The following is a 10979-nucleotide window of genomic DNA, read 5'->3' on the forward strand; positions in this document are numbered from 1 at the left end:
TATCCCTTTGCAGGAGACTCCTATGCTATAGATGCCACTGGTTTGTTTCCAGCAGGACTATTAGTATATAGAATATGGAGGACTGAATTAACTTTTCTGATACATGCTCAGACAGTAGACTTTTTATGTGTAGGGGGATATGGCTGGAGAAACCCCTGACGGAATCCTAACCTTCTTCAGGCCTTGTTCTGTGTTCTCCTACTTGTCAGTTCATGGATGCACTAAGCTGGCCAAAAATGCACCCTTAACACTAACGCAAGTGACCCGATTTAGAGAGAGTGAAAATCTTCAGAAAATACACTGGAATTTACATGTATTTCCATAATGTAAATAGGCCATTCCACCATGGGTTTTTGTAGGATAACACAGCAAGCATATTTGGGGTGGATAAGTATTAGGATGAAAGACCTCCAAAGAAAATGTAAATGTTTGAGGAAATGGTATTGATGAGTCAGTATGTGGTTCTTTCACTTTGAGACAACACTAAACTGGTACCACAGTTAAGAGATGCTGTGATGTTGGAGGTTCCCTTTTTTAGATGAAGTGTAAGCATTAAATCCTCAGTTGGTGATGTCAATGGTGCATACATGTTTAAACCTGCTGAAAAAATGTTCCCCTTATATGTAAAACTAGTAGCTGAAAGCCGATACGGTCTCACAGGTGCAATTCATAAAATTGTGTGTGTGTGTTGTTTTTAAAAGACCAAAAATGGTTGAGGACTTAAAAATTAGATAGTAATAGACCACAAATCCATGATGATTGAATCTGATACTCAAAAAAAAAAGGCTCTCCATTATGCTTGAAGCTATTTCTGTCACTTTACGCTCACTCAACAGATATTCTAGACTTCAACATAATGTTTGGGTTTAGCCTTTATTGAGACAAACTCACATTGCATTCAATAAAACAGTATCTACTGGGGTATCTGGACTGTTTGCCTTTCTTACAACTTTAGTCTATAAGGACCTGGGTACTAGCTTGCTGTTCTCCAATATTTTCTGTCTCCCTTGCTTTCTATGGAATACATACACTGCAATATGATTTGCTGCAGGGTTCTAAATTAACTGTCTCAACTCAGGAAAAACACATGGGCATCGTTGCCAGAGCAGGGAAGAGAGTGTCGACACATATTTACACACTTAAATATGGATGCAGGAGCCTAACTTTAGGCATCCATTTTTTTAAACTCTTCGACTATGTAATTCAGTTGCTATGAAATATAGCAATTGCCCTGCTCAATAATACCCAAAGGTCCATCTAATATACCTATTGCTCACAGTGGCCAATCCCAGCCAGAGTAGGCAGTTAAGGGTTAAGCAGCCCTCTCCTAACCCTGATTAATTAGTTTGCTCTGAAGCTTGAGAACTTAGATCCTTTCCCAAACTCTTGTTTATTTTTTCAATATTTACTATTATAATTCTGTTTATTCTTGTTATCCTTGTCCAGTCCTTTTTTAATTCTTGCTAAGGCCTTGGCCTCAGTGATATCTTATGGGTTCCACAGGTGGAGAAAAATTTTCCTTTTTAACAATTTGACATTTGCCACCTAAAATCAACCTTTTTTTTAATGCCTCGAAAATTATTTTCCCTGAACTAATAGGCATTTAGTGAATTCCGGTGACACATTTACAATCTGTGACTTGTTCGAAAAGAGTGATTCCATAAGAATGGCCATACTGGGTCAGACCAAAGGTCCATTAATCCAGTATCCTATCTTCTGTCAGTGGCCAATGCCAGGTGCCACAGAGGGAATCAACAGAAAGGTAGTCATCAAGTGATCCATCCCCTGTCGCCCATTTCCAGCTTCTGACAAACATGCTAGGGATAAAAACGAGGAGTCCTTGTGGCACCTTAGAGACTAATACATTTATTTGGGCATAAACTTTCAGGGGCTAGACCCCACTTCATCAGATGCATGGAGTGGAAAATACAGGAGCAGGTATAAATCCATGAAAAGATGGGAGTTGCCTTACCGAGTGTGAGGTCAGTCTAACAAGACAATTCAATTAACAGCAGGATACAATCCCTGCCCATCCTGGCAAATAGTCATTGATGGACCTATCCTCCATGAATTTATGTAGCCCTTTTTTTGAACCCTGTTACAGTCTTGGCTTTCACAACATCCTCTGGCGAAGAGTTCCACAGGTTGACTGTGTGTTGTATGAAGAAATACTTTTATTTGTTTCAAACCTGCTGCCTATCAATTACATTTGGTGACCCCTAGTTCTTGTGTTATGAGAAGGAGTAAATAACACTTCCTTATTTCCATTCTCCACACCAGTCATGATTTTATAGACCTTTATCATATCCCCTTAGTCATCTCTTTTCCAAGCTGAAAAGTACCAGTCTTATTCATCTCTCCTCGTACAGAAGCTGATCCATACCCATAATCATTTGTGTTGCCCTTTTCTGAACCTTTTCCAATTCCAATATATCTTTTTTGAGATGGGGTAACCACTTCTGCATGCAGTATTCAAGATGTGGGCATACCATGGATTTATGTAGAGGCACTATGATATTTTCTGTCTTATTTTCTATCCCTTTCTTAATGATTCCCAACATTCTGCTGGCTTTTTTGACTCCTGCTACAAACTGAGAGGATGTTTTCACAGAACTATCCACAATGACTCCAAGGTCTCTTTCTTGAGTGGCGACAGCTAATTTAGATCCCATCATTTTGTATGTATAGCTGGGATTAGGTTTTCCAATGTGTATTACTTTGCATGTATCAACACTGAATTTCATCTGCCGTTTTTTTGCCCTGTCACTCAGTTTTGTGAAATCCCTTTGTAATTCTTCACAGTCTGTCTTGAGTAATTTTGTGTTGTGTGCAAATTTTGCCACCTCACCATTTACCCCTTTTTCCAGATCATTTATGAATAAGTTGAATAGGACTGGTCCCTGTACAAACCCCTAGGGGACACCACCTCTCTCCATTCTGAAAACTGACCATTTATTCCCTATGCTTTGTTTCCCATCTTTTAACCAATTACCAATCTATGAGAGGACCTTCCCTCTTATCACTTGACAGCTTATTTTGCTTAAGAGCCGTTGGTGAGGGACCTTGTCAAAGGCTTTCTGAAAATCTAAGTACACTGTATCTACTGGATCTCCCTTCTCCATGTTTGTTGACCCCCCTCAAATAATTCTAGTAGACTGGTGAGGCATGATTTCCCTTTACAAAAACCATGTTGACTCTTCCCCAACAAATTATGTTCATCTTTGTATCTGACAATTCTGTTGTTTAATATAGAAATTTCACTTAGCACACCACTTTTCCACTTCTCCCCCTCCCTCCCAGCTGTTTGGCAGTGTCTGGGTGGGAAACGCTGGGAGGTAGGCGGAGGAGTGGGGATGCAGCATGCTCGGATGTGGGGAGAGCTTGGACTCTGTCATGCCTTTCTTTGCAGCAGTATGGAGGGCTGCGGGTGTAGCCACTAGACAGGTCTGTGCTGCAGTAGGTGACAACCAATGTATGAGGTGTATAGGAACCCCATTTATCTCTACCACTAGAGCACCAGTGCAGCTATTCCATGCCAACCCAGCAGGCTAAGGGGCAAAATATTCCACTGAAAGCCAGATTTTTGAGCTTTGTTGAGAGGTGGCACCATTTTGCCCCATATGTTCTGTATTTCTTGCCTCATTTTCTTGCTAAGGATATTTGCATATCATAATCTTCCCTTTTCTGTGACCTCATAACTTCCATAGCAAGTTGTTTCTAATGTCATAAGCAGTGGTGACGTGGTAGATAAGCAGCAGTCGACGAACTTAAGATGTACAATGTATAGCATGTCCTCAAGCTTAAGAAAAAAAAAAAAGCCTGAGTATTGATTTGTTCTTAATCCTTATTTACAACCTTCAACCAAATTTTCTGAATTTATGTGAACACATTGGATTAGAATGAACAATCTTGGATCCTTGGATAATTAGGGTAGATTAAAGACATAGTAATGGTAACCAAGTGCTCCACCTAACAAAAAGCAATAACTTGGGAGTTCTCAGGACTAGTTAGATACATGGCCAGAATAAGGTGTAGTGATTCTTTCCCCAAGTACATGGTATCAATCTAGTGCTCAAGATAATGTTAAAAGGTGCAGTCCAGGTACCCCACACTACTACATTGCCCAAGGAAATGTGGTTCAACAACAAGGGGGCAAAGCTATGCACCAGCTAATGCATTCCAAGTTGCTAATACATAGTCGTCATCTTCTGCACAGAAGTACAATGTATGTGCATGGCCATGAACAAAATGATGCTTGTTTGACTAATGGCAAAATTGTCAATTCCATATCCCTGCCATCTTATTTTATCCTTTTGTCTGACCACTTTTCCTTGCCTAACTCTAAAGCAAAGATCAAGCAGAGTGCACGCTAGCTACTCTGAAGCACCAAGGTAAATTGGTTTGATGTCAAAATTGCAAAATGGATATGGAGTGAGGCTAACCCAGATATGATCCCATACTTTATTGCATTTGATAAAGTGCCACACAGAATTGAAAATAGTGGTGTATTACACTATAATACAAACAAGTAGCATCATGGTTTTTTCTATATTTCCCAAACTTGGATGACCTGCTGAGGGGGAAAATTGCTCTAATGAAAACACTGGAAGTTAGCATATAAAGTGTAGATACTTTACTTTGACAGAATGGGCAAGAAAAATATTGGCCCAGCCAAAGCATAGAAGCAACTTGATGTAATCTCTCTTCAAGAAGGCCATTTTAACTCTTCACTTTTACAAACTATCTTCAGACACTTTATCTCAACTCCCAGTCAGTAATGACTAACCTGGGAAAAGCAAAGGATAGAAAAAGCAGATGGAGATCACAATTTTTAGTGTCTTTTTTTCTTCATGTTCATCCCTGTATATTTATACAAGGCACCCAGTTTACTGTTCCACCATTTTTGTTTTGGAGAGGATGTTTTCTCCATTCTACTAGACACTGTTATATTTATTGCCCTACCACCATCATAAAAACTGTTTCACAAAGCTAGAGGTTTTATAAAATCCCAAATGCTGTTGGGCTGTCCCGTCCATAAATAGCTTTTAGAAAATAACAGATCTTCCAACCAGGTCTAAATAATTATCTTCTATATTTCCCTTACTCCTACTGTTCATCTAACAATTATGACACCACAACAAAATTCATGGCATATTTACCACATCATTTCTCTTCCTTTTCCTTTCTCTTGGTCTGTGTCAAGGTTGCCTGTACTTTTCCTTTTCTGGACAGCTTCATCTCCCTGTTAGACCAAAACCATGCTAGATAACTAGTAAGGGCCATCAAATAAACCCCTTTCATCCCTTGAGTGATGAGTGATTTCCCTTGAGTGGCTTTCCAACGTTAGGGAGCTTTTTGGCTAAAAGACAAGCTCATCTTGGGCTGTATTCATCTGAACTTCTGACAATGTGCAACCCTTCAGCACAACTCCTTTCACAAAAGAACAATTTCATATCTAGTGGGGGTGATTGTTTTCAATTACCTGACTGTGTATTCATGCGGGTGATGGTTAAATGCAAATATAGTTGCAGTATGTATACAACTGACATTTGCAAAATAATAAAAAGTTAAACTATCTTCTATGTTGAAATGTTGTGACTTTCAAAAACATATACTAAATATACAAGTCAGAATGCATCAATTCTCCCTATGTATAAGTCTGTGTGGTATACATCTGCTCCTTGAACATCTGTCAGATACTTCTTTGTATAATGTATAAGAAAATGTAAGTGCACTGGTACGACACACAGGATCACAACACAGACTGACGTATAAGGGCCAAATTGCACCTGCAGCTGCAGCTAGCGAGAGATGTTAAGAGTAACAAGAAGGGTTTCTTCAGGTATGTTAGCAACAAGAAGAAAGCCAAGGAAAGTGTGGGCCCCTTACTGAATGAGGGAGGCAACCTAGTGACAGAGGAAGTGGAAAAAGCTAATGTACTCAATGCTTTTTTTGCCTCTGTCTTCACAAACAAGGTCAGCTCCCAGACTGCTGTGCTGGGCATCACAACATGGGGAGTAGATGGCCAGCCCTCTGTGGAGAAAGAGGTGGTTAGGGACTATTTAGAAAAGCTGGACGTGCACAAGTCCATGGGGCCGGACGAGTTGCATCCGAGAGTGCTAAAGGAACTGGCGGCTGTGATTGCAGAGCCATTGGCCATTATCTTTGAAAACTCGTGGCGAATGGGGGAAGTCCCGGACGACTGGAAAAAGGCTAATGTAGTGCCAATCTTTAAAAAAGGGAAGAAGGAGGATCCTGGGAACTACAGGCCAGTCAGCCTCACCTCAGTCCCCAGAAAAATCATGGAGCAGCTCCTCAAAGAATCAATCCTGAAGCACTTACATGAGAGGAAAGTGATCAGGAACAGTCATCATGGATTCACCAAGGGAAGGTCATGCCTGACTAATCTAATCGCCTTCTATGATGAGATTACTGGTTCTGTGGATGAAGGAAAAGCAGTGGATGTATTGTTTCTTGACTTTAGCAAAGCTTTTGACACGGTCTCCCAGAGTATTCTTGTCAGCAAGTTAAAGAAGTACGGGCTGGATGAATGCACTATAAGGTGGGTAGAAAGTTGGCTAGATTGTTGGGCTCAACGGGTAGTGATCAATGGCTCCATGTTTAGTTGGCAGCCGGAGTCAAGTGGAGTGCCCCAGGGGTCGGTCCTGGGGCCGGTTTTGTTCAATATCTTCATAAATGATCTGGAGGATGGTGTGGATTGCACTCTCAGCAAATTTGCGGATGATACTAAACTGGGAGGAGTGGTAGATACGCTGGGGGGCAGGGATAGGATACAGAGGGACCGAGACAAATTGGAGGATTGGGCCAAAAGAAATCTGATGAGGTTCAATAAGGATAAGTGCAGGGTCCTGCACTTAGGACGGAAGAACCCAATGCACAGCTACAGACTAGGGACCGAATGGCTAGGCAGCAGTTCTGCGGAAAAGGACCTAGGGGTGACAGTGGACGAGAAGCTGGATATGAGTCAGCAGTGTGCCCTTGTTGCCAAGAAGGCCAATGGCATTTTGGGATGTATAAGTAGGGGCATAGCGAGCAGATCGAGGGACGTGATCGTCCCCCTCTATTCGACATTGGTGAGGCCTCATCTGGAGTACTGTGTCCAGTTTTGGGCTCCACACTACAAGAAGGATGTGGATAAATTGGAAAGAGTCCAGCGAAGGGCAACAAAAATGATTAGGGGTCTAGAACACATGACTTATGAGGAGAGGCTGAGGGAACTGGGATTGTTTAGTCTGCGGAAGAGAAGAATGAGGGGGGATTTGATAGCTGCTTTCAACTACCTGAAAGATGGTTCCAGAGAGGATGGTTCTAGACTATTCTCAGTGGTAGAAGAGGACAGGACAAGGAGTAATGGTCTCAAGTGGCAGTGGGGGAGGTTTAGGTTGGATATTAGGAAAAACTTTTTCACTAGGAGGGTGGTGAAACACTGGAATGCGTTACCTAGGGAGGTGGTAGAATCTCCTTCCTTAGAAGTTTTTAAGGTCAGGCTTGACAAAGCCCTGGCTGGGATGATTTAATTGGGGATTGGTCCTGCTTTTGAGCAGGGGGTTGGACTAGATGATCTCCTGAGGTCCCTTCCAACCCTGATATTCTATGATTCTATAAGCAGAAGGACATAAATAGATAAGACAGAGGTGCTATAGTTGTTACCTAAACACAAAATATTATACAAGGTGAAGAACCTCCACAAGCTATGGCAAAGGTGCCTCCAAGTCACAGGAACGATGTTTTTCATGCTCATACTCACAGAGTAAAACATACTCTTCAGTCTAGATTTGTTTTCATTTCAGGTCATGGAAAAACATCAAAGAAAGGGCTAAACCCTAAGAGGCACTAACCTCTTCCTGCAAGGTACTGAGCACTCTGAACTCCACCTGAAGTAGTGGGCCCACAGCACTTCTCAGAATTGGGCCCAAAGACTGAACAAATAGAAATTTTCCATGACAGAAAACACAGTGACTGTAACATGCTGCATCTTAAGGACAAGATGGCAGCTGCACTAGGCAGGGAGAAAATCTACTTTTAAAAGTGTAGTATTTAGAAAATAGCTTCTAATTTACATTGATACATGTGGAAAGAATAGCTAGACATAATAGGCAAAACTCTGCCACCCCTACTCACACTGAGTAATACCTCCCTCTACTAACACTGATTTCAATGGGCCTTGCTTGTGGGGTATGGGACTAGTCAACCTAAGGGTGGCAGAATCTGGCCCAACATGAGAACAATGGGCCAGATCCTCAGCTCATGGAATGCAGCATGGCGCCATTGGCTGTCCCAATATCCTTAGAGGAATCCAGATAACCCAGAGTAGAAATCAGTTACAGTGATTGGTGCAAGAGGGTCAGAGCCAGAGCCTGACAATAAAATTCATATATATACACAGAGAGAGAGAGAGAGAGATCAACACTCAGAGATCATCCAGAGCTCTGAGATAATAATAGAGAGCCCCTAACTAAGCCAGCCCTGATTACGTAATGGGCTCCACCTGAGAGAAATTAGGTGATTCTAGGTTTAACTGCTGAGTGGGCCCAGCTAAGGAAGGGCTGGAGGAAAGAGAATGCAGGGAGTCAAAAGGGGCCAGCAGGTCCTTGAATGAGCAGGGGTGTACCCTGAATAACTGGAGAACAGATTGGGAGACCTAGAAGGGAAGTAAAGAGGTGAGGAAGGAAATGGTGCAGGGAAAACTGCAATATGGGTAGAGGATTTGATGTAGCTGTGCAGTACAGGGCCCTGGGCTGTAACCCAGAATTGAGGTTGGGACTGGATTCCCCTACCAGCCCCAAGGAAGTGGTGTACAAGAGTAGCTGAGCCCAGTGAGGGAGCTGCAGGTTGAATATGACCTTGCTGAAGAAGAGCTGTGGAGAGAGTGGATGCTTTTTATTTCTGTTCAGATAGTTTTGAACTTTAGTGTGGTTAGCTGACCCTGGAAGGAATGGGCTAAAGACTGTGCCCTGGCTGGAGGGATGAGTTATCTGAAAGAAACCACCACAGCCCCAGAGTGACTGGTGATGAGGGCTGCTACCCCATAAGGACACTGTGATGCCAGGCCTGGCCCTGAGGAAGTGCATAGCAGTGAGTAAACCCTGTTACAATGCTTTTTCTTGCATTGCTTTAACTGCAGCATGTCTGAAACAACTATATTTTTGTAGCTTTCCTTGTCCACTCTCTTTTCCTACACCTCATGGCAAGCACTGTATCTCCACCTTAGTCTACATCCAGCTCTACTTCCTTCAAAGGCAGGCTTGCTGATGATAGCACCTTTGGCAAACAGTAAATGGCTGACTGTCCTTGGCCACTTTTATATTGCGTGAGTACATGTGCTGCCAGGCCCCTATCTGCAGAAGGGATTCTTTCAGCAGCAAATTAACATGAAGTGATTTACTTTGTCCATATTGGATACAAGGTTAAGGGGGTGGGGGGAATCACTCCAGGTTGCACTTACTTTTGAAATCTTTACTTCCATATTCCATAAGTCCTTTGGAAGAAATTTCATACAAAATGAAATTTCCTTTTTTTGGGATGGGATAGGTATTGCTGGTAAGTCATATAAATAATTGTGATGCTAAAAATAGAATTTACTTAGCTCCTGGCCTAGCCCAAATTTGGTTGGTGGGTTTATTTTTATTTTTTGTTTTTGTTTCTTAATTCTACATAGATTGTGCTGCCTCGGAACAATAAATAAACTCCAAACTAGAAAAGGCACATTCCGTGCATTAAGGACTGGCTTCCTCTCTCCTTTACTTTCACTGAGCAGTACTTTTATTCCATGAGTCATCCCCTGATTTCAGTGGGGAACTTTACTAATAAGATACTAAAGTGTGTGCTGTAGCAGAATTGATCCCTTGTTGCCACATTTTCAAGAGCTCTGTTCCCATCTGGGTGCTTTAGTGAAGTGGACAGACTTTCAAAAGTGACCCATACCTGCTTAGTCACCGTTCTAGCCTTTTGAAAATCAGATGCTAAATGTTTGTCAGTGCTCTAATTATGTTCTGCTTCAAAAGCAGAAGGAATGTGGGATCTTTTACAGCGGAGTAGTTCTGAGACATTGTAGCTCAGGATAATAGAACAGACTAGATGCTGCAATTCAGCTAATTAAAATGATTATAGTTGCTTGCTGAACTACGTTTCCCAGGATTATTTCAATCTAAGATCACAACTCTTCCTCTTTTGGAGGAAAGTCTGGAAAGTCTTGCTAGAGTGTCTTAAACAGCATAGTGTAGAGCCCATCCAACCAGGTATGCATGTATGTCTAAACGACTCAGTTTCATTAGCCCTGGTCTAGCTACTCTCTCCAAAAACTGTAATTTAAATTTTCCTGTAATTATATGCTTTCTTAAATACTCTTTTTTTTTTCACCAGCTCACTACCTGTAGGAGGTCATGACCTGCATGGTTCAGGATTGCTTGTGCGTTTGTCACTCTCAAGATTTCAAAGCCAGTAAATAAATTACCGATGGCCTCGAGGCCAGAGCGGGGCCGGCCCCCCACCGATGGCCGCGAGTGAGTCACACAGATTGAAACAAATTCACTGCCTCAGTTCCCTCAACACACCAGGCCATTCTGTGGGCCCCAATCAGGGTTACTTTGGGTCATCCAGCATCCTTCTGTTGCAATGCAGCACTTATATGCACAAAAACAGAGCCTTCTCTCCCAGCTCAGATGACCTGACCTTGGCCAGTTCATCCCCTTCCTTCCTGTTGTCCAAATGTCCTGTGGGTCTTCCCCTGTTGATTTCTTTTAGAACCTTTTGTTTTTGTCATCTGACTCTTTGTCGACCTTCAGTAACTTTCCTCTCCTATCCCCCATTCTCCTAAACACCAACTTGGCCAAACTGCTTCCCTACTTAGGATAATTATGTTGTCATTAGAACATCGTTTTAAAATTGTTTCCCAGTGTCCTCAGCCTAGTGAGTTCCTGCTGTAGGTCCTGTCCAACAGGGTGGATACACATCAAAAC

This window comes from Lepidochelys kempii, chromosome 5, assembly GCF_965140285.1.
Source record: "Lepidochelys kempii isolate rLepKem1 chromosome 5, rLepKem1.hap1, whole genome shotgun sequence".
In the NCBI taxonomy this organism is placed as follows: Eukaryota; Metazoa; Chordata; order Testudines; family Cheloniidae; genus Lepidochelys; species Lepidochelys kempii.